Raw genomic sequence first — 23,910 nt, 5'->3', positions numbered from 1 at the left:
AACTAAATACAAAAACAAAGAAAGAGAGTAAGAGGTTGCTCATTAATTGAAGATGAAGATTTGCAAAGATTCAATCAAGCTCCTTCTTCAATATCCAAATTCATCAATGGAAAAACCCTTACTTTCTCTCTCTAAACTACTCTAATTCTAATATAAACCTAGAGAGAGAAGCTCTCCTAAAACTAAATTAGAGAGTAGAATCAAATTATGGGTGATTGAAAAGTTTTCTCTAATTACCCTAGAAAATGGGTAAATATACTAAGCTAATAAAATAAAAAAGAAAAAGAAAAAATAAAGAAATAAAGAAAATAAAATAAAAGAAAGAAATAAGAAAAGGAAAGTAAACAAAATAAAACTAAAAGAAAAAGAAAAATAATAAAAAACCCAAAATCCCCCAAAACCCATCAGACCCACGACCTTCATCATCTTTCTCCTTTTGTGGCTGCTCTAATTCAATCACCAACCATCAAGCATCATCAACCATCATCTTCACCTTCCATCATCAATCATCATCAGCAATCATCACTTAATCGCCACCGTTCGATTAATGGAAGGAATCGCAGCCTCTCAAATTCATTAATCCGTACAATCTCACACGCGAAACTCGGAGCGGTCGCTCATACTCATCGGAGCGTCCGCTCTGATCTTCTGCCTCAAATTGGTGAAATTTAACCAAGAATGGAGCGGCCGCTTCAAAGGAGTGAGCGTCCGCTCTGAAGGGTATCGAGAATTGAGATGAAATTGGAGCTATGGGTTGCGGGCTGCTCTGATTTGGGGCTGCTGCTGTGTGCGGCGGCTTTGCTTGGTGGTGATGCGAGGGAACGGTGGTAGCAGGGAGCAGCTCAATTGCAGTTGTGGGTTGCGGGTTGGTTGATGGTTGGAGTGCGTGAGGAGCAGGGGAAGGTTAAAGATGGTGGATGACGGTGGCTGGTGGTAATTGGTTTGTTGCGGGGGTGATTGGTGATGGTGGTGGCTGTTGGCTGGTGTGGTATTGCTGTTGTTGTTGTTGTTGTTGTGCTCGTTGTTGTTGTTGTTGTTGGTGGTTGCGGAGATTGATGGTGATGATTGCTGGTGGTTGTTGTGGGGTTGCGCGAGTGAGAATGGTGGCGCGGCTGTTGCGGTTGGTGGTGCTGTGAGGGTGGCAGCAGGTGAGTGGTGTCGTGGTGCTGGCTGCGGTGCTGCTGGAGCAGCAGGGGAGGTGAGAGATTGTTGCGGTGGTCTTGTGTTTGTGAGGTGAGGGAGCAGGGGAGAAGGTGAATTGAGGGAAGTTTGGTGTTTTGGTGTGGTGTAGGATAAGGAAAGGTGTGGTGTAGGATAAGAGTGCAGCAGGGGCTTGATGTTGAAAGCTTGTGAATTGTGCTCGTTTGGCATTTGACTCAACTTGGGACCCGAACGCGAATATGACTTTGAAACTCGGAACACACTTGAGCTTTGAACCTTAATACGATTGCAAACCTACACACAAAGAAAACCGAGGAGAGGATCGGGACATAAAATAAAATAACTAAAATAGAAATAAATAAAATGAAAATAAACAAAGGACGAAATAAAACAAAACCACGACAAATAAAATAAAATAAATAAAATAGGAATAAATAAAATAAAATGAAATAAAATAGAAAATATATAAGAGACATAAAACTAAACTAAAAATAATAAAAACTACGCAAGCAAATAGAATAAAATAAAATACGAAAATAAATTAAAACTAATAAAATAAAGAAAATAAACTTAAACACTCCAAAATTACCAAAATAAACTAGAAACTTTATTAAAGAGAAAACAAGAGAATAAAAGGAAAATAAGGGAAAATAAGCACGGAAAAGACTCTAAAACTACTCCTTAGGGGTGACATAAATATCACTTATCAGGCATTCCTCATTATCATCAAGAAATGCATATTTAAGATAAGAAGACAAAGGTTTTAACTCTAACTTTTTTACCTGTGACTGAGAAGTAGAACAAATAGTTTCCCTTACCTCAAACCCATCAATACTAGGGGCATCCAAGTCACGTATCAAGGAGTCAATATCTGCATCTCCTTCTCCTTCAGAAACCTCCAAGGTAAGAACAGCTTCTAATGGATCATTAGCTAACTCACGAGGTGTATCATCTCTCACAATCTCATCAAGAACATCAATGCTACAACAAGTATTTTCAAGCATAGGCGACTTTATCGCATTGGTTAGATTAAAAGTCACCATATCATCACCAACAGACAAAGTAAGAGACCCAAACTTTACATCAATAACAGCACCTGCAGTACACAAGATAGGTCTACCTAAAATGATTGGGATATTTCTATCCTCCTCCATATCTAGAACTACAAAGTCAACAAGAATAAAAAATTTCCCAACCCGAACGGGAACATCCTCCAAAATACCTAAAGGGTATTTTATAGAACGATCCGCCATTTGCAAGGTTATTTGTGTGCATTTTAAAGCTCCCATATTCAACTTGTTACAAGCAAAAAGAGGCATACGGACACACTTGCACCTAAGTCACATAAAGCTTTATCAATGAATAATTCACCCACATGACATGGGACGGAAAAACTACCAGGGTCCTTAAGCTTAGGTGGGAATTTATTTTGCAATATAGCACTACACTCTGCAGTTAGAGCGACTGTTTCTACACCACCAAAGTCTTTCTTCTTAGTAATCATTTCCTTTAAAAACTTTGCATACATTGGAACTTGAGAGACCAAATCATTAAAAGGGATAGTTACCTCAAGGTTCTTGACCATACTCAAGAACTTACCAAATTGTTGATCTACCTTGGTCTTTTTCATTTGATGTGGGAATGGTAGCTTTGGCTCGACGAATGCAGGCTCGGAACCTTTCTTTTTCTCTTTCTCAATAACACTTGATTTAGCTTTCCTATCCTTCGAGGTGGGAACATCATCCAAGGCCTTCTCTGCAACCTCACTATTCTCCTTCTTAAGATTTGCATCATAAGTAGCCATTTGTGGCCCATCATAACTAACACCACTACGAGTAGTGATAGCATTGGTGGGCTCCTTAGGGATAGGTTGTCCCGGGAAGTGGCTAGGTTACCTTTGGATATTGGTACCTGCAACTTGTGCAAGTTGGTTCTTCAAATGCTTTTTCGTGTTTTTCAACTCCTTGATGCTATCTTCAATGTTTTGCTTCATAGATGTCATCATTTTCATAAGATCAGACATAGTAAGCTCTTGAGTGTCATGAGAAGGTTGTTGTTGTTGTTGAGGTGGCCTATTGAAACCTGGAGGAGCATGATGAGAGGCTCCTTGTTGATTGAGTGGAGGTCTTGCAACATATTGCTGAGGTTGAGGGTTCTGAGGCTGTGACCACTGTTGCTGAGGTTGAGGATTTTGGACATTATTGCTTTTATATGAAAAGTACGGGTGAATCCTCCTACCTGGATTGAATGTGTTAGAATATAGGTCATTTGGTTGCCTTTCTGAATGGCATTCACCTGCTCCATCTAATTAGAGTCTTGAGAATTATGAGCACATTGATATCCTACGTGACCCTGTATACCACACAATTCACAAAAAAGGTTAGTTTGCAGAGGTTGAGAAGACATAGCATTAACAGATACAGTAGAGGAGTCTTGGGTGGCCTGTAATGCATCAATATTTGTAGTTAATTGAGCCATATGAGAAGTCAAGATTGAATAGGCTTCAACTTCCATCTTCCCTTTCTTTGCTTGCATTCTTGGAAAAGAGAAATGGTGGGCTGCAAGATTTGCGAGAAAATGATACCCTTCCTCAATCATCCTGTCAAGGAACACACCACCTGCAGCATAGTCAACAATAAATTTAGTCTCGGGTTCTAGTCCGTTATAGAAAATACGAACAAGATCCCACTTCTAAAAATTCTGATGCGGGCATGATCGTTGAAGATCTAGGAATCTATCCTATGCTTCCCTAAGTGATTCTCCTGACTCTTGAGAAAATGTTGATATTTAATGTCGAATCTTTTCAGTTTTTTCAGGAGGAAAATACTCTTTGAGGAATGCTTGAGAAATCTTGCTCCACGTTATCTCCTTGACAATGTTCAACCACTTTAAAGCTCTATCGCGAAGGGAAAATCCGAACAACATCACCTTCAATTGATCTTGAGTGACTCCTTTGTGATGAACAGTGGAACATAATTGTTGAAATCGCTACAAGTGATTATTTGGCTCGTTAGTAGGATGGCCGCTAAACTGATTTTGTTGGACCATACTGAGCAATGCGGGTTTGATTTCAAAGTTTTCTGCAGTGATTTCTAGCATTTTAAGACCCGTTGGAATGCCATCTTGGGATGGTACTCCGAAAGAATTAGAGACCTATTATCAGTCATCTCTTTTTAAACATCAGACTGTGTTGTAGAGCTCTTCTTTGAGTTGGTCTTTTTCTGCTTTCCTTTCCCTTTCTTCTTGAGTTGCCGAAGGGTCTTGTCCAAGTCCGGATCCATAAGGATCAATTCACCTGTTCTTTTTTACCTAGGCATAAAACAAAATGAAAACAAAATTATGAGAATGTCCCAATTGGAACAGAAAGTTCCAATGAGACAATGGAAACAGTTCAAAAAATCAAACCAAAACTAATAGAATCTAGTTGTCTCCCCGACAACGACACCAAAAACTTGATAAAAATAAAAAATTATACCGCTAGTGCATGGTGTCTGTTTTTAGCAGATACTTAGAAAATACGGGTCGAATCCCACATGCAGAAAGGTTCTACTAGTTTTTCTACAACTATTATAAACTATTTCAATAAACGAAGAGTGAATTGATGATCAGTTAACTGAACTAGGATGAAAACTAAAATAAGGTTGTTCACAAATAAATAAGGGTCTAGGGCATACGTTCGGTCCACCATGCTTATACCAATCCAAGAAATGCAAACAATCCATTTATAAATAAACTAAGTCGAATAATTATAGAACTTGTTAATCCTACGGTCGGGAATTAATACTTACGAATTAACATATGTAGTTCGGTCGCTAACATAATCAAATTCGCCAACTGTAATTAAGCCTCTAAAATATGATCTTTCAATTCTAATTTTTATTAGCTAAATAATCAACTGATGATATTGGGCAATTATATGAATCATACAATAAAGCACAAATCAATTGGAATTCAAACCCTAAATCATAAATACATAAATAACTAAGCACAATTAATCAAGGTATAAACATGGCTTCCCTCACTTAGCCCTAGAAAACTACTACTAACTCATAACTGAAATAAACAAAACAAAATAAATGAATAAACTAGAATTCATAATTAATAAAATGAATAACGAAAGATTGAATGAAATACCTCAATGATTGAATCAATGGAGAATAATAAACTACGATTCAATAATGGAGAGAAAACAAAGAAACGTTTAATCTTGAAAATAAAGCATAAGAGGCAAAATAAAATCCTCCTAAGTATTTATATTTTGGCCTCATCCTAAAAATAAATAAATACATAAGCTATGATGCTATTGGATAATAATTGATGACGTGGCACAATACTCGACTTGATTACGTCAAACGACCAACAAAAATGCTGGAGCAGCAACGAACTATAGCTCGTTCATCGAGTGAGCTTTCGCTCACTGATGTCGTGAAAGATAGTAGGGGTGAGCTATAGCTCTCTGACTGGATATCAATCAAATACAGTCACATGAAAATCATTAAAACAAAACAAACTATATACAAAGAAAGTTACACATGTGTTGTCAAAATACTCACCGACGCACGGGTCGCCGAAAGAATCCTCTGACGAAAATCACTTGCAGAATTAGCTCACCTTTTCTTAATCGTAGCCAATCGATGGCCAATAGGAAAGCAAGCAGCCCCGAGCACCCTGGGGCTAGGAAAGGCAAGTACGAGTATCCCCAAGCCTACACAAAAGAAAAACGTCTTAAAAAGATAAAAATAAATAATGATAAATTAAAAGAAAGGTTAAAGTACGTAACTCAAAGATACGACCATGCCATGTAATGGAAATCTGAGGCATCTCAGTAGCTACCGCGGGATCCACTACCTGGGGCGCCTTGCCCATAGCTGTATGCATACGGGTATACGACACCTCCGCCCAGTTCAAGTTACATGCCTGCCCCAAGTCTCAAAGGCAAGTAAGTAACCCGAAAGGGAAACGCTTTCCCCGATCACTCAAGAGAGTGACGGAAAGAATGTGGGCAATTTAAATCTGAGCCAGTTGCTCTAGTGTACACTGCCAGTCAACCTGGCAAGCCGACAACTCATCGGCAAGAATCTAGTACGGACAAGAGTGAGGATATGCGGGAAGGATCGCCGCCAGACGGTCCCCCATGAGATCCCACAGTCTCAAGTCTTTCCCCGTTACGACCTCCACAACTACGGGCTCACCTACAAAAGGAAAACCCGTAATCACGGTAAAGTCGTAAGGGGTAACTGTCATCTCTCCCCACGGAAAGTGAAAAGTGTTGGTGGAATCCCACCAAAACTCCAGCAATCCACGGAGGAAGCAGACTGACTCGACAAATCCCGAAGAACTGCCAGCGCGCGGCCGAGCCTTGAAAGCTCCAAGATCACCTTTAAAACGAGTTCGCGGGTCACCAGAGCCATATAGACGCATGCTAGACTCGCTCTAAAAAAAGAGAGTCAAAATAATTAAAAAACGCTTATGGTTTTTTTTTTAATTTTTTTTTTTAAAAAAAAAGGTGTAAGAAACTCACGATGTTGCGCCACCCTCGGATTGAGACGTGATGGTCTGCCTCCGAAACCACATCCTCCTGGCGACGACGATCAGTTGCGGCGCGTCGCTCTCAAACTTCCTCACGTGGACGGGTCACCCTCTTCCGAGGGCGAGCTACCTCGTCAGGACTGACTTGAATCTCCTCAGCGTCGACGAATGGAGGGGAATCCATGCTATGATAGATGAGATTTCTCTAAACTAATAAACGTGTTCTAGATCCATTTCGGCAGTAGAACGGCTACCGATAGGACAAAACACAAAAATCGAATTACACCCATACTTGGGGGATACGATACCTGCAGTCAAATTCAGTAAATAGGGGCTTTTAACCCCCACAAAAGCGATCCTATACCAGTTTCAACTAAGCATTCAAGGGATTATGTTGCAAAATCTCAAAGAATCAACTATTCCCAGGCGAAAAATAGTAACACCAACACAATATTAATTATCGTCTACCAAACAATCTTGAAGTTCAAGTGTGGCAAACATAGGCTAAGTATACACTTCGCGCCATTTTTGAATTTCAAAATTTGCAAAATGTGAATTATGAAAGTAATACTAGTTCTAATACTATAATTACTTCATAATAAAAAGTATAACCAAAATGAGCAAGAAGAAAGCAACAGATTCGAGCAAAATAGGAACAGAAAAACAAGATCGAACTTAAACAATGAACTGCTCATACAAGGTTCAATACTTAACTATTTTTCATGAAATTTGTTGCAAAACACTCCTTAAACATAGCATGACAACATAGAACAAACAAATTTAAGAATAATGGACTGAATCGAAAACCCCCAAATTTAAAAATTGGGGTTTAACGATTCGAAAATCGATCGAATTCGGCCAAAAAAAGAGCAAATTAAAGCAAAAGACTTACATTAGATTATGGAAAAAACAAATGAAGGATGAAACTAGCTTCTTTTTACCTCGAAAATAACAAAAAAACAAGCTCTGTAGAGAGAGAAAAAAGTCAAAAAGGAGGAAGGAAGGAGAGAGAAGGGGAAATGAAAAATCAAATTCTCAATTTTCTTTTTGCTAAACTGAGTGTCGCACGCAACTCCAAAAGTTGCGCATAACATACCAGCGCAACCCAGAACGATGCGCGCGCCTAGCCAGCGCAACCTACTGAGTTGCGCTCGGATACTGGTCACTAAAATGAACGGTATCCGGATTTTAATCCGTTTGATCATTTTTTCAACGGTTTTGCTCGTTATTAGAAGTAATGGCGCGCAAATTATCAAAATCCTTTTTAATTGCTTTACATTTGTAGTTTATTTTCTTTTTTGATAGTTTTTTGCATCATTTTGCATGCACACCGTGCTTTGTGCCTTCCCCAAGCATACATTTTGAACGTTTTTCGTAAGTGTGCCTTTAGACGTTCCGTGGTGGTGCTTTATGTAATAGCACCCATAGACAGGTTTGTCATTTTAATGTACTGAAGTTATAAATGTCTGGGTTTTCTTCTTTTTCACGTCCGAAGCAAAAGTAAGGCGTTTTCATGTAGCGTAAAAATGCAAATGGCGTAGCGTACAGCGTAAAATTGTATTGCGTAGGTGTTGCATAAAATTTCACCTCAGCCCAAGCTTTGCGAGATCTATCTCTCAGAACTAAAAGGTAGACCATTCCAGTAGGTGTTAACTCACGAGTCAACAGGCGCGCCGAACCTTCAGAAACAAGCACTTTTTGAATGGAAGCAAATACGATAGTTAGTGAGCTTACTAGCTTACCGGACAGTTAGGGTGTCCGTCTACCTCCTGTATAAAGAGCGACGAAATAGTGTCACATCCATGTAGTCACGTGCCCCCAGTCTTGAGACACGTGTACTCATCTTGTGGACAAAAATGCTGAGAGAGTTGCTGATTTTCTTCCCTCGATCTCACTGCATTTGGATATATGCCTCTAGTCCTGAGACATGTATTTCTATGTTGTGGACATTCGGTTTGAATACCGGACCCGGATCGAATTCCGAACCCTTTTTCGGCTCAAATATCGAAAACCCCTTTTCATTCTTTTTACTTTCTTATAGTCAGGCTAAAGTTTCAATGACATATCGAGGGACTTTAGACAATTGACGATATGATTGAGAGGAAATCACCCCCTTTTATTCTTTTTTAAAAAAAAAAACGATCTCTTCTTATGACTTGACATCTCCCGAAACACCTTCACTTGTAAAAGCGTTCTACAATTGAAAAGGATCAATCTATATTATTTAGCGCGTTAAGACTACGGAAAACTTTTTCTAGCCTTAATAGCTACTTGATTAAAACACTTAGAAAACCGAGGACTATTTCGATATCCTTAAACATTATTGAAAGATTATCTAACCTTAGAGAACTTTGCAGAATGAGTCTCGGATTTATTTCCTTGACTACTTTGATCATCGTCTATTCTAGACTCGATCAAAGTGGGGGCTAACTGTAGACATCTACTTTTGGCCTCCTGTCCCGACAGGAAGTGCAATGACGATAAATAAAACCATCTTTGTGTTGGATTGAAGTGAAGAATACTTATGGATAACTAGTTAAGCCACAAAACACAAAAGACTACCCCTAATAAAAGAACAAGGCCAATACAAGGTCCAATTAACTAAACCCGATCATAATTTGGCTTAAGCCCATGCTTAAAACCCAATAATGATGGATTTAGGAGCGCCTAGGTTAAGATTAAAGCTGCCGCGGAAAATATCGTGCGCATCTCACAAAGTCGCGCTCGGCAGTCGCGCACAACTTATTCAGTTGCGCGCGACAAAAGATTCTGAATATTAAAAATTTGGAAAATCAAATCTCACCATAGAGTTACGCGCAAGACAAATAGTTACACGCGACACCTGCTGCGGCAGAATGCTCGTAACCCTAAACCTAATCATTCCCTATTAATAAGACCCTAATCCAAGGCTTAAACAGAGAGAAATATAACTTAAAATTCTGGCAGAATACTTGTGAACTTGTGCTTCCTAACCCTCTTGACTCACCGCTATGTTATTTTATTACTACGGTGGAGGTTCCTCAACAAGAAGAAGTCCATAAGTGTTCTAAATGGAGATCTACCAAAGAGAAGTGGTATAATCCCGAGCAGTTAGTTAAATCACATTTATTTTCTTGTTTAAAGGAACCATAATTAATCAATTAGTGTTGTTTGAACACCTGAAATAATTAATTAATCAATTCCACATAGCATATTTTGTTAAAAAAAGATTAGAATTGAATAAAATAATTATTGGTTGATCACTTAAGCCAAGGCGAACATTGTTTATTTTCTTGTTCTTTTCACGAAGTTGATTAAATAAAGAATAACGACATTACGATGTAATCCCTACGTGAATTGATGTGTTAAAATAAAATCAACTAACATAGTTTTAGGTATCGCGTTGCATATATTGTTTGGTAATGAAATTGTGCAAAAGGAAGAGCTAGTAGAGGCTACACTAGGGCTAGGATCACGATTCCCCTCTAAAGGGAACGTTATCTTGGTACCCTCGCTCCCGAACTCATTTCTGGTTTATGTAGACCAATTTGGGCATGGGTAAACTTATGATTCATGCTAAATATCCCTTGAACTCTACTCGGGATAAAGGCATGAACGAGGTTTATGGATTTTCCTACAACTCATTGGCGACTCCTACTTGTTCCTTACAAAAAAGCGTGTATGATAGAATCACTTCTAATTCAAGGTCCCCCAAACAGTCAGGAATTCAAATCCTAATACACCCTAACAAGTGTAAAGTCCTAGGCTTTAAAGGGCCATGGGCATCTAAGGAGAAGGATCCCCTACAATAAGAAAACCCTCCTTACAGAAACCTAATATATATTTAGTAAGGTCAAGTGATCAGAATGCCTGGGTGGAGGCCGCTTCCGATCAGTAATATTAATGTATAAATAACATTACAACTTAATCTTGACTGACCCCTTCGGGTCACACCCAACCAAATTAATGACCGACTCGACGAATTAATTCGAAAGAAATTAATTCGTCACGCAAGTATTAAATATTTAGACGTCGGTAATTCGAGCTTAGAGTGTCTAAATCGAGTGTTAGAAGTCGAGTAAAAAATAGTAAATGACGAGACGCGCAAAATAATAATAAATCAACAATATTCCCAATATACCCCTAGCATTTGAGTGCCCCGAGCATCCGAATGCTAGGGGCAAAAATATGCTAGCGTAGGTGGCTAACATGCGCACCAAGCCGAGCCAAGCATGGCTGGCTGGTGTGTGCTAGCGCACCATAGCTAGAAGTAGCTAGCAGCCGCAAGCAGCCGTAAACATTGCGTGCTAGCAGTAGCTAGCAGCGCATGCAAGGCAGCAGCCCGCATATAGAGTGCGTGGCTTGCTAGCCATAGCAGCAGCCCGCATCTCCATGTGCAGGGTGGGCTTCGGCTGGGCTACGGGTAGCCCTATGGGGCGGGTAGTAGGGCCGAACATATGGGAAGCAAATGGGGTAAAGGACATGTGGTGCAAGGAGAGTATTGAATGGGGAGCAAGTATGGTCCCCTACTATCGAATTGGTCCTCACCACCTGTTACATGTAATAATGCCACTTGTAGAATTATAATTAGTTTGCATATTTATTTTAATTTAACTTTAAAATAAATTGTGGAATTTCATGATCCCACATTGATGGGATAGAAATTCCTAATCTCACTCTCCTCTATAAATACCCACCTTGGGATTTGGAAAAGAGTGCTTGAGTAGGAGTTCAATAAAGCATTAAATTAGCAAAAACTCTTAAACTCATATAATACTCGGGTTTTGGTCGGACCTCGCCAACTCCAAGGTAGCGGATCTAAAAGTCGGAGTTCGTCCTTGCGGGTGGATTTCCATTGGAGGCTCGGTATTTTCAGAGCTAAAGCTTTCAAGTACGAGCCCATTTGTGAGGGCGAAGCACGCTTTAAAGGTATATTGATCTGTGCCATTTATTGCACCTTTAGGCTATGTTTTCTTTATATTTCTATGCACCTTTGAGGTCGTTTATGTCGTGTTTTTAGAGAATAATGCTCGATTTGCGTGTTTTTGTGTTAGTTTAGAGAAATGCATGCTTTTAATGGTTTTCTTATCATTTTATTCATTTCTCAGCTATTTCTCTTGCTTCTCCGTTTCTTTGTCTTGTTTTGTAGGTACGTCGCGGGCTATATGCATGGGAATTGAAAATAGCAACCACTAGGATCAATATGCACTTTTCGGAATTGAATTTGAGTTTGAAACAAAGGAAAACGAAGGATTGCAAAGTATCAAATAGGACCTTTGTGCATTGTTTTAGTCATATCTCAAGTTCTATAGATCGGATTAGGGTCATTCAAGTTGGGTTCAAAACTAGACTTGAAGATCTTTCTAATGATAGGTCGCACGCCTTCATACGATTCTTAGATCAGAAGTTACAGCCTTCTAAAGTTGGCCCTAGAAAAAACTGCCACGGGCGCGGGGTTGCTGTTGCTCAAAAGCTGCCGTATTTAGGCAGTAAGTACCCGCGGTTGTCCCGAGGGTTCCTCGAGGGCGCGGGCTTGGGCCACAGGCGCGGCTATCGGGGTGTCCGTTCCCCACCGCGGGCGCGGCCGATTTCTCCTCGGGCGCGGGATTCTGGGTCTTTTACGATTTTTAAGCTTCTTTTCTCCTTTTGTTTATATAGTTTTTGGTTTCCTTTATTCCTCATTCATGTAATTCTTTAGTTTCAGAATAGTTTTATCTCTCTTAGGTTGAGAGCTTCTCTCTCTAGATTAGGCTAGCTTAGGAGTAGTTTTAGAGAGAAAAAGTGAAGAATTTCAATGATGATTGTGAGATTGAACATTCCATGGTGACAATTGTGTGCGAGATCTTCTCTATTATCTATGAACATTTCTAAACTCTATCTCATTTAATTACTTTGTTTAATTTCATGTTTGTTTGGATTGATTTTGATATTTGATGTTTGATTAGAGTAATTGTTCTTGATATTTTGTTGATTCTTGTTCTCTATAGTTGATAGTTGATTTGATGATGTTGTTTAAGTAGTTGTTGGCTAGGAATTGGGTAAAACTTGTATGATTGATTAATTGTGAATAATTTTGGAATTGTGTTTATTAATTGTTGAGATTAAAGTGATTAATGAAGGTTTGCATGTGTGTAATTTAATTAGGCCTTGAGAATTATGCTAGATTGCATTGTAATTGCTAATGACACGAACAGTACAATTGATTTAGGAGTTGCAATTGTTAATTGGTTTTGAATGTGATTCTCTTGATTTGTTATTCATGGTGAACCCTAGCTTAATAATTAGGAGATAGCTCTTTGATTCCAATTGATTGCTCTTTTCATTAGTCCTCACAACCTTTGATTGGCATACTCTTCCAAGTTGTTGCAATTTACATGATTACTTGTTGATCCCCATTCCTAGTGTTTTATTTCCTTGGTTACTTGTTTTGTTAGTTGTTAGTATTCTCTCTTACCTTCGTTTTCGACCTAGCTTAGGCGCAATAATTAGAAATACTTGAACATAACCGTTCCTAATGGTTCGACCCTTGACTTACCTCTATACTTGTATTTAGGTTAGTTGAGTGATTATAAATTTGTTTGACCGTAGGGAGAATTAGTTTAACAACCTAGTTTTCCCACGTCAAAATGGCGCCTTTGCCGGGGAACGGTGTCTATGTTTGAGTGTTTTTTATTGCTTGAGTCTAGGTCTTTGTGTATACTTTTCTTTTATTTGATTTTTGCTTGTTTTGTATTAAATGGAAAACTTCTCGTTTCCTCAATTAGAGGATGAGCCATTCTAGGTGTACTTTAATAGACTAGAGAACTTCATTAGTTACCATGGTTGGGATATTTGGGAGGCTTGCGAGATTTGTTATCATAATTTGAATGAGCAAACTAGAGACATTGTTAAAAGCATGTTTAATGGTTGATTTTGGGCATTGTCAATCGATGATGCTTCGGACTTTTATGTATAGTTTGCTAGAGATAGTTATGATCGTGGTCATGGTTATTCAAATGTTTCCATTGATGATTGTTATGGTCCATGTTCCATGAATGATGAATCTTGCATGCCTACTTGTGCCCCCATTCCCCAATTTGATGATGCCACTCATATCTCTAATGTTGATCCTTTCATGCTTGAACATAATTCTTTCCCCCATGATGCTCCTCAATGCTCTTCATCTTTCCAATCTTTAGACCCTACCTTTGAGTCTTCTTATAATCAAATTGGTGGTTCTTTGAGAAAATTAAAGATGAATTCTAATTTGGAACCAAATGAGATGAGATATTTGGAAATTGTGAGAAGCCAAATGGAAATGTTGAAAAAGTTGGAAGAGAGTAACGAGGGTGTTTTTAGGAAGAATGAGGAGATGAAGAGTCAATTGTCATCAATATTGAATGTTAATGAAGTTTTTACCACATTGGTAGATATGGAAGATGATGACGATGATTGTTTTAAGAGCTCCAAAGTATGCAAGGAGGATGTTAGAGAGCCTATGAGTGAGGAAAAGAGTGTAGAGATGGAAGTTCCTAAAGAGAGTTTGAATTTTGAACCTCCTTCTAAATTTGAATATTTTTCCATTGAGTCTTCAGAGGGAGTTGAAGATAAACTAAAATTTTTGTCCTCTCTAAACATTGAGGAAATGATAATTCAAGTTATGAAGGATGGAACATTGCAATTTTTGAAGCGTGAAGAAGTTGTTGGGAAAGAGAGTAAGGATGTGGAGGATGACGTAGTCTCTATGGGAGATTGGATGTTTGAGAGTGATGAGGACCAAGAGATTTTAAGTGTTGACAAACTAATTAGTGAACCAATTCTCCCACCAACCTCCCTTGATAGTGATTTCATTCTTCCATTCCTTAATCTTGGAAACCAACCTTCTTCCACCCCATCTCCTTTGCATGATGACCATGGTTGCTTTGAGGGTGAGGCCTTGAGCTTAGATGATTTTGATGAAGAAGAGGTTCCATATGATAAGTTTGATCGAGGAGGTAGAGCCTACTTTTGATGATTATGAAGATGGGAGTCAAGTGTTTGGTGAAGTTGAGTCTCCAACTCCTATCTCTAATGTTAAACAATTGCCTTCCTCTTTCACCTTTGATGAACCTTTCTCTTCTACATTTTCCACCATTGAGAATGGTAAGGCCTTTTTAAGGGAGATTGTACTTCTCATGTTTATGTTGAGCTACCTCCCAAGTTTGACCCTCAACCCTTTGATGAGCTTCCTTTGAACCTTGATGATGATTTGCGGCTTTTGAGAGCTCATTTAGGGTGTGAAGTTAATGAGGAGGATGTCATTGAGAATGAGCTTAATTTAAATGATGATGAGTTGGAGGAGAGCCCTTTGGATGTGAGTTCGATCTTGTATTTCTATGGTTAGTGGTGTAAGTGAGCAACCAATTCCTATTCCTTTACCTTACACCTCATTTTCAAGAAAGCTTGATCTTATTCCCTCCTATCCCATGTCATTACCTTCTTTTCTCATATCCCCTCCTCATGAAAAGCCTTTAGTCCCCCAAGTGCCTCATTTGATGACTTTTGAGGATGATGGTAGGATTTCCAACCAAAAATATTTTGTTGGGAGGAGTATGCCTTCTTCTTTTTCTTTAATTTCTCTTCCTTTTTCTTAAATTCTTAATTTTCCCTTCTCTCCTTCTTCTTCTTGGCATACATCTTCTCAATTCCATAGGTGTGCACTAAGCTTGTTGCATACCTTTATTTTGTCATGTGCATACTTACTTTCCTATGAAATGTGTAGTAGTGCATTTGACAAGCTCTTGCGTGTGTTGAATTATTATTTTCTAGAGCAGTTAAGCTTGGACCTTATGCAAGCCTTTCTCGGGAAGTAACCCGTGTTTTATTGCTTTCATATTATTTTCTTTTTTGAATAAATTTTATCTCATGGAAATGTTTGTGTGCCTTTTGCTAGGTACATGAATTGATATACTTTGGTGCTCAAATTGGATCAAGAATCAAGGAAGTTGGATGCCTATTTTTGCTAGCATATGGAAACAAGGTTCAATTCTTGAAAAATTAGCTTTGAAAGGTTTAATTGGGTCATTTGTGGGTATTTACACCCACTTAATATCTGGTAATATCCTTCCTTGCTCATTCTCTAGTGGATGATGACTTGTTGGACATATGTTGGCTTGATTGGATTAATCTCTTTGTTTTCCCCTCCCATGGATTATTTGATTTATGTTTGAGTGTAATGTCTCATTCAAGCTTGGGGGAGGGTATTCTATCATGTTTGGTGGGATGTTGATTCATGTATGCTATGCACCTTTGTATATGCTTTTCCATGTTCTTATATTTTGAAAAACTCCAAAATGATTTTTGTTTCTATCAAGGCAAATTTGCAATGTGTTTTGTTTTGTTCTTGCTTTGGTCATAATAACATTTGGACTTGTATAATTGAATATTTTTCTTCCTAAGTGCTAGTGGTGTGCATGAATTGAGATTACGTTTGGTTGATTCTAGGATAAAGCATGCTAAGGTAGTTGTTTAGAACTAGGGGGATCATGAAACCGGATTCTACTTGTTTGTGGCATGTTTGGTAGTTGCTCCCTATCTTCGATTTGACAACCTTAGTTAAACAAGCCGCTTCCCCGGCAACGGCGCCAAAATTTGATCGAGGATTAGGTAGGTCGTTGAGCTACTAACCCTAATCAAATTAATTATTTATAACCTAAACTACCCTAATACAAGTATAGGGGTAAGTAAAGGGTCGAACCACTAAGGAAGCTCACTTGTCCAACATCAACATCACTAATGCAAGAGTCAAAAGGGGAAATTTTTTTGTTGATATTTTGGATAAAAAGCACTAAAACTACGAATAAGCAAAGATAACGATGAATAAAATCAAGAGAGAACAACGCTAGGGATACGGGGGTGTCAAGCATGATAAGAAAAGGGAGAATAATGATAGTTATCATTGAAGGAATTGTGTCTTCGATAAGTGCAATTACTAGATATATCAAGGATCACTATTATGGAGATAATAAGTTCATTCTATTGGGGCGTCATCCTCTGTTGCTAGACTATGAGAGATGATCTTTGGGCTAGTCAAATAGCCCAAAGCCCTTTAGAATGGATCCTATGTTGGTCACACACAAGGGTATTGGGTTAAGCAAGTAAGAGGCCCATTTATGGGCCTCATGGGCAATCAATTAGTCATAAGCATGAGTGGGCTAAGTATAGTTTGAGTAGGAATAGGAAGTGGGCTTGGATTTGGACTTGGGCTATTATTTAGAGATGTGATCTATAAATAATAGCCTTGCCTAGGGTTGATGATACAAGTCACAATTGACATTACAGTGAATTGTGAAACAAGCAACCACCATCCAAAAGACCCTCTTCCTCCCTCTCTCACACGCCACCTCTCCCCCCACCTCTCACCCACGGCCGGCCACTCCTAGTGGCCCTCGTGGTGTCGCACGGTGTTTTCTTGCCTAGTTGATTGTTCTTCCATCTCCGTAGAAGATCGATAGAAGTGTTCTCTCGAGACTAACTAGCATTAGTGGAGGCCTTAATCCGTGCCCGTGGACTGAATAGAGGAATCGCGTTTGAGGTTCTTTATCTCCCATTGTTCTTGCTCGATCATCGTGGAATCACGCTTCAAAGGTATAATTCTTACTTCTTTATGTGTTATGCATGAGATCCTTGGTTTGGTGCTATATGAATATGATTCATGTTAATTCCGCATTTAGTACCTATAATCTCCTACAATCATCAAGAACATGCCAAAGAACACAAGATCCTACCTAAACAACCCATTCTCATGCAATAGTCTAGGCAAATCAATGAAAGAGCATGATAAGAAAAGGGGGATCATTCTCATGCATTCTATTAGACACAAGCAAATCAAGAGAATAAAGAAGCACAATATACAAAACTCCATTTTGACAACTCATTCTCATGCAATCATTAAAATAGAGATGATCTTAATCTAGTTCAAATCATTTTCATGCATTTAAACTAGAAGGCAATCAAATTTAGTGCAACAATAATCTCAAGCCATTAAAAATCATGTCTTTCATCAATTTAAGGCATGTATTCAATCCAACCGTCATCATTCATCCAACATTCAACACATATTTTCCACCCCCTTCCCCTAGTTAAAAGATTAGTCTAGAGAAAGGAGATTAAACATAATAACAATACTAGAAACAAACTCAAGAATCTCAAAACAAAACATGATTAAAAATAATGAAAACAATAATAACTAGATGAACTAAAAAGATTAACAAAAATAAGCAACAATAAAGCAAATAAATAAAGCTAAAAGAAGGGATTAGAGATTACTAAAGAGAGGATTAATGAAAGATGAAAACTTGAAGGAATTGCTTGATTGAAAATTATACTTGACCAAAATTGATTACTTGGAAGAAAATTGAGCAATAATCTACTTTATCTCTCTAAAAATTATCTAATCTAACCCTAAGAGAGAGAAGCTCTCCTCAACTAACTAAGAGAATAGCATAATGGATCCCCCCTTCTAATTACCCCCAAAATGGGTATTTATACTAAGCTAGGAAAAATAGAAAAATAAAAGAAGGAAATAAATAAAGAAAGAAAAGGAAATAAAAAGAAAGTAAAAGAGAAAAGAAATAGGAAAAGGAAAATTAAAAGAAAAATAAATAAAACTAAAAATAAAATTAAAAGAAAAAAGAAAAATAAACCCCCAAAATCCCACAAAAAACCATCAGACCCATCTTTCTTCTATTTGAATTTGGCTGCTCTTGAATCTTCATCACCAACGTTTATCAACCATCCACAGCAATCATCAAGGGTAATCATTGAACATCATCTTTCATCTTCGCTCTCAGCCGTTCGATCTCACTAAATGCCATGTGCGAAGCTCGTGAGGTGGTTCAATAAGAACCCAGAAATGTGCGCCCGCGAAGACATCGTGCATAGGTCGCGCAAAGCTATTGCCTACAATCTGTATTTCAACTCCAATTGTGCGCCTTCTGACAGGGATGCGCGGCCGCGAATAGCTCCTATCGAATTGGGGATAAATTTGGTAATTAATTGCCAATTGCGAGGCTGCAAATTCCGATTGATGGGCGCTTGTTGCGAGGTGAGAACAGGGTGTGTGCGCGGCGGTGGCTGGTGCTGCTGATTTGCGTGGTGAAGGGGGCAGCAATGGTGGAGTGCGTGGTTGATAGAGTATAAAACATATTACTAGGTCTCAACTATCAGCTTAAGCTTTTGGTTGAGTTGGTCCACTAACATGGTATCGGAGCCAGCGTGACACAAAGGTCACGGGTTCGAATCTCATCCAGTCCCCACTTTTAAGTGGAATATTAAGCGCAAGGTATGAGGAGGGCCCATGCTGCATCCACACTTCTAGCCCAACGGGCTCTTGTGTGAGGGGGCGTGATAGAGTATAAAACATATTCCTAGGTCTCAACTATCAGCTTAAGCTTTTGGTTGATTTGATCCACTAACAGTGGTTGTTGTTGATGTTGTTGTTGGTGTTGGTGGTGTGTGGGGTGAGATGCGTGGCTGCTCTGTTTGGTTGAAACGGGGGAGTTGCGATGAGTGTGTGGGTGAGTGGTTTGGTGGTGATTGATGGTGGTTTTGGTGGTGGTTGGTGTATTGGTGTGATTGGAGGTGTGTGGTGGTAAGTGGTGGTGCTGCATGTTGTTGCTGCAGTTGCTGTTGGTTTTAATGGCTGTGGATGCTGAGATTGGTGGTGGTTGTTGGGTTGCGTGAGGTGGAATTGGTTGTGGTGGCTGATGGTGTTGCTGGAGGTTGGAGGTTGCTGCGATGTTCGTGGTGTTAGTTGCGTGGAGATGATTAGAGGTGGTGGGTGCTGATGGGCGTGTGAGTGGACGTGGCTGCGGTGGTGGGTTGATGGTCAGGTGCGGCTTGTGGTTTGCGTGGAGGTGTGTTGCTGGTGTAGCTGTTGTAGTTGTTGTTGTGGCTGGTGGTATGTGGTGTTTAAGTGAGTGTGAGGTGGAGATGGAAGCAAGGGTTGTGGTGTTGTGTGTGTGTGGCGGGGTGAAGCAGGGGAGAAGGAGAGTTGTATTGCGTGTTGTGGTGTATGGTAAGGTGAGGTGTGGTGTATGATAATGTGAGCAGCTGGTTGTTGTATGTGAGTGTAGTGGAGGTTGTAGGTGGATTATGCGGTTCTGTGTGGTGCTTTATGGTGGTTTTGGCGGTGGACCTCGGACCTTGAACCCGATCGACCACGGACCCGAAAACACCTACAACAAAAAACAACACGATGGGAATTTTAAAAGACAAAATAAAATAAGAAAAATAAAGTAAAATAAAATAAGATAAATAAAGTAAAATAAAATAAAATGCTAAAACTAAAGAAATAATAAAATTAAATGAAATAAAATAAAATAAAATAAACTAGAAACTAAAATAAATAAGAAAACGAGATAAAAAGAGAAATTATTAAAAATAAAAACTAACGACTAACACTACAAACATTAAAAGAAAGGAAAAAAAAAACTGAACACGAAAATAAAATAAAAACTATAGAAAATTACAAAAATACTCAAAATAAAGATAAAAGATGAGAATAATAAAATAATAGAAATAAAGGGAAAAAAAAGGTGAAATTATTGGAAAATAAGCCGGAATACGACTCAATAAGCACCCTAAAAGTGACATAAAAGTCAGTTATCAGCATCGGGAACTCATCTTTCCCGATTGAGCCTCAGCTTGGGCCCGAATAGCAATCGGCCCCAACAACTCCTGAACATCCAGTGAATAGACCGTAATGTCGGTGTCGAACGGCAAAGGAGTAGACTGGAACTCTAGCCCCATGATGAGGCTGAAGTCAGCTAGAGTGACAATCATCTCACCCTAAGGAAAGTTGAAGGTGTTGGTGGTGTCCCAAAAGAACTCTACCAAAGATCGAACGACAAGGTTACCCCCATCGTATGAAAGCATGGCCCGAGTGGCCAGAAGAAGAGGAGTCAACCCACATGACTCCAAAAGCCGACGCAAACCTTCATCTCGGCTGATGAAGGTGTCGTAGAGAGAACCGATGGTGGAATTACCCGAGCCGTGGCTACGGGTCCTCCCACCTGCAATACCACGTCGGACTCACTCCGACAGGTGGTGAATAGGTGCGTGAAACAGGGTGCGCTCACAATTGAAGTTAATGTTTTTAAACTAAATTACACAAATTTAAGGATTTTTATATTGCTGTAAATTTTATTTAGAGGATAAAATAATGTATTCTTGGTATTTGTGGGTTGTAGGAGACTTCAATTCCAAGTGAGTGATTTCGTACAGTCATGACGATTTTGAGATCATATTCGAGGTACGTTTATGTACTCGGTAATTATTAAAGCGTGTAGAAGAATACTAGGACTTGTGTAATTATTTCCAAGTTAGTATCATTTTAGGTATTGATTGGAATTGTTGGTTAGATTTATTTAATGATTGGTTTGTGAGTCATGCATGAATTATTTGAGATGAATTATTGATGGAATTCATGATGTTAGAATAATATATATAGACCACACTTTTATTATTGGTATGATTGAAGGCATGTTTGATTAAACTAAATGTTTAATTTGGTTTGGAATATAAAAGGGAATATTATTATTATTATGGTTTATATAATTTTTATCGACGCTATAAGCACGGGGATTGTGCTAGTTAAGTGTCTTAGTACAAGAGGATTACTTTATATTTCGGTGCCTACGTGCACTTAAGGTGTTTATATAACGATGAATATAGGATTTGTGGTGCAGGCCTACGTGCACTAAAGGTGTTTTTACAGTGCGTTAGTTTAAAAAGGGTTCAATATTAAATTAAACGTGGTCACTAATTAGGGTGTGTTCAATTCACCTGATTTTCACTGATCTGAACTTATCTGAACTTACCTGAGCTTATCTGAACTTATTAGAACTTATTAAAACTTATTTTAGTTGTAATTTGTACTTGGGTAAACCTTATCAAAACTTATCAAACCTGATCTGAACTTATCTGAACTTAACTAAACTTCTCTGAACTTATTACACCTGAAATAAGTGAAAATAAGGTGCACAGAATATACCCTTATTCAAGAATTGAATTGGTTTGTTTGATTGCGTGAATGAGTTATGTATGTTGGTTCTTTTATGATTTGAGAGTCATCAACACCAAGTTCAAATGGTGTAAATAACATAAAGTGAAAGATACCACATACCAAAACTCTTGAAACGTATATACCTTAAGTATGAACATATAAGGTGAGTTATGTGACTTTATATTTGATCATAACTTCTACTGGGAGTACAAGATGCTGTATTTTCCTTTTTATTATGCATAGGAATTTTGCCACTTACGAGTGGTTCTTTTATATTGGCACGGTTAGCTACCGTGTTAGTACCCCTCCATTTGTGCAAGTTAGGGGGGAAACCCATTTGATGCGTAATCAAATTAAATAAGAAATTAAACTTGCCTATTGTATGAGTTGTATGTTATATACTTGGAAATAGGTGGAAGAAGGTAAGTTGTGATGCTAGGATGTAAGGATGTTAGTGTGACTCATTTACACTTATGTATTTCGCATTGCTGATTGTGTGTTGTATGTTTTTTTTTTTTTTGCCTTGTCTTTATCTTGGCCCTACCACGACCCATTTCTAATGTCAAGTAGTGGGACAAAGTAAAGAGTAGCCTTTCAGGTGATGAAGTATATATATTCATGACGGGCATGAGTGAAGAGCGAATCTTGTTTAGAAACTGTCAGATAATATAAAACTCCTTGATTAGAATGGTTTCAAGTTGTAGGTTGACTTTGTTTGACTTTGGTTTGAGTTTACTATCGTTTGGTTTAACCTTTAAAGTTGGTTAGTTTTGAATGGTTTTGAAATGAGTCTTCCGCTGTGTGTCTTTGATATTTGTCTTAGTCATCATATCACGGTGGCGGTTTGTCTTAGAATTTCCTATTTTGTATATTAAAAAGGGCAAAATTATTTTAAAAGGGAAGGAATTTCTAGGGTGTTCTCCAAGTCCGCAAGAAAAGAAGCCCCATTAATTAACTCATCTTCTGTATTCTATGCATATTTTAGGTTCAGATCAGAACCAACTCCATTTGTGAAAGTGGGGAGGCTTTTATTAGTTATTTCATTATTTTGAACAAAAATTGATTTACTAATAAATACATGCACAATGTCACAATAATTGTCATTTCTTTGTGTACATCATATTGAAATGTGATAATTCTACTTTAAAATTACTTGTACAATAGATCCTCTCTTGAAATTCTACACTAAAAATTGATATAAATTACAGTATGCAACAACATCGCCTCTACTATTAAACAACAATAATAAAAGGCATAATTTGACAATGGCATTAAACATAATTTGAGCTATACAAGTTCTATCAATCTATTAATCACATGATGCAACAAATTAAATTTACGTATGTAATCTCGTATAATCATGCCCAAACATGACCCCACCCAGTCTTAGTAATTTTTATTTGATTAAGTCGACTGAAAATCTCTGTCATTCATGAAGGGGAAAGGAAAAATAAGGTATAATAAAAGAAATGAAGGAAAAATGACAAACAATTCCCCTTTACATCAAATGTTTTCTGGATAAAATTTTGGAAAAATTGCTCCCATTAATCTGAACTTTGCCTCGTCCGCCGAAAATAATCCCAACTTTCGTTTATTATCTATTGCACCCAACTTTGGGGGGTATTAATTTTCGTTGCATCCAAATGACTTGCAACCAGTAAAGCAGGTAAACCTTTGTGATTTTTTTTTTGCACACGTGTCAATATGTAATTGGTTGAGAAAAATAAAGAAAATTAAAAAAAAAATTAAAGTAAAGAAAATTAAAATAAAATAAAGAAAAATGTAAAAAAAATAATTAAACCATAAACAGAAAAAAAAAAAAAAAAAAAAAAAAAAAAAAAAACCCTAAACAAACCAATTCCACCACCTGTGCCCCCACCTCCGACAACCCAACCCAGTCGCTGGTACCCCTGCCCACCAAAACCGGCGAAACCCTTCCTTCCCTCTCCCCGAAAACCACCCCAGCTCCGCCCAACAGCTCCAACAACATCAAATTCGCGCCGAGCAACCCCCGCAACCACCATCGCCACTGCAATCTTCGAATTCCCACACACCCAGCCACCGAAAACCTCCACTAAAAACCACCAGCCTTCCTCCACCACCCATCCCAGACCCTGGAAACAACCTTAGCATAGCGGGGAAGGGGGTGTCGTTTTCGTGGTTAATTGTCGGGGAAGGGGGTGAAATTGAGGGTGAGGGAAGGGAAAGGGATGGAT

At 38.5% G+C, this 23,910-nt stretch overlaps 1 non-coding gene across 1 annotated transcript; it reads left to right on the top strand.

The window, feature by feature from the left end:
- The first annotated feature begins 3,856 nt into the window (after positions 1–3,856).
- LOC145618816 (small nucleolar RNA R71) lies at positions 3,857–3,963 on the top strand. Its single transcript, XR_014108054.1, has one exon. It is a non-coding gene; the product is annotated as a small nucleolar RNA R71 (small nucleolar RNA).
- Positions 3,964–23,910: the final 19,947 nt, after the last annotated feature.

This window comes from Chenopodium album, chromosome 26, assembly GCF_948465745.1.
Source record: "Chenopodium album chromosome 26, dcCheAlbu1.1, whole genome shotgun sequence".
In the NCBI taxonomy this organism is placed as follows: Eukaryota; Viridiplantae; Streptophyta; class Magnoliopsida; order Caryophyllales; family Amaranthaceae; genus Chenopodium; species Chenopodium album.
This window is presented reverse-complemented; position numbering and strand designations above follow the sequence as displayed.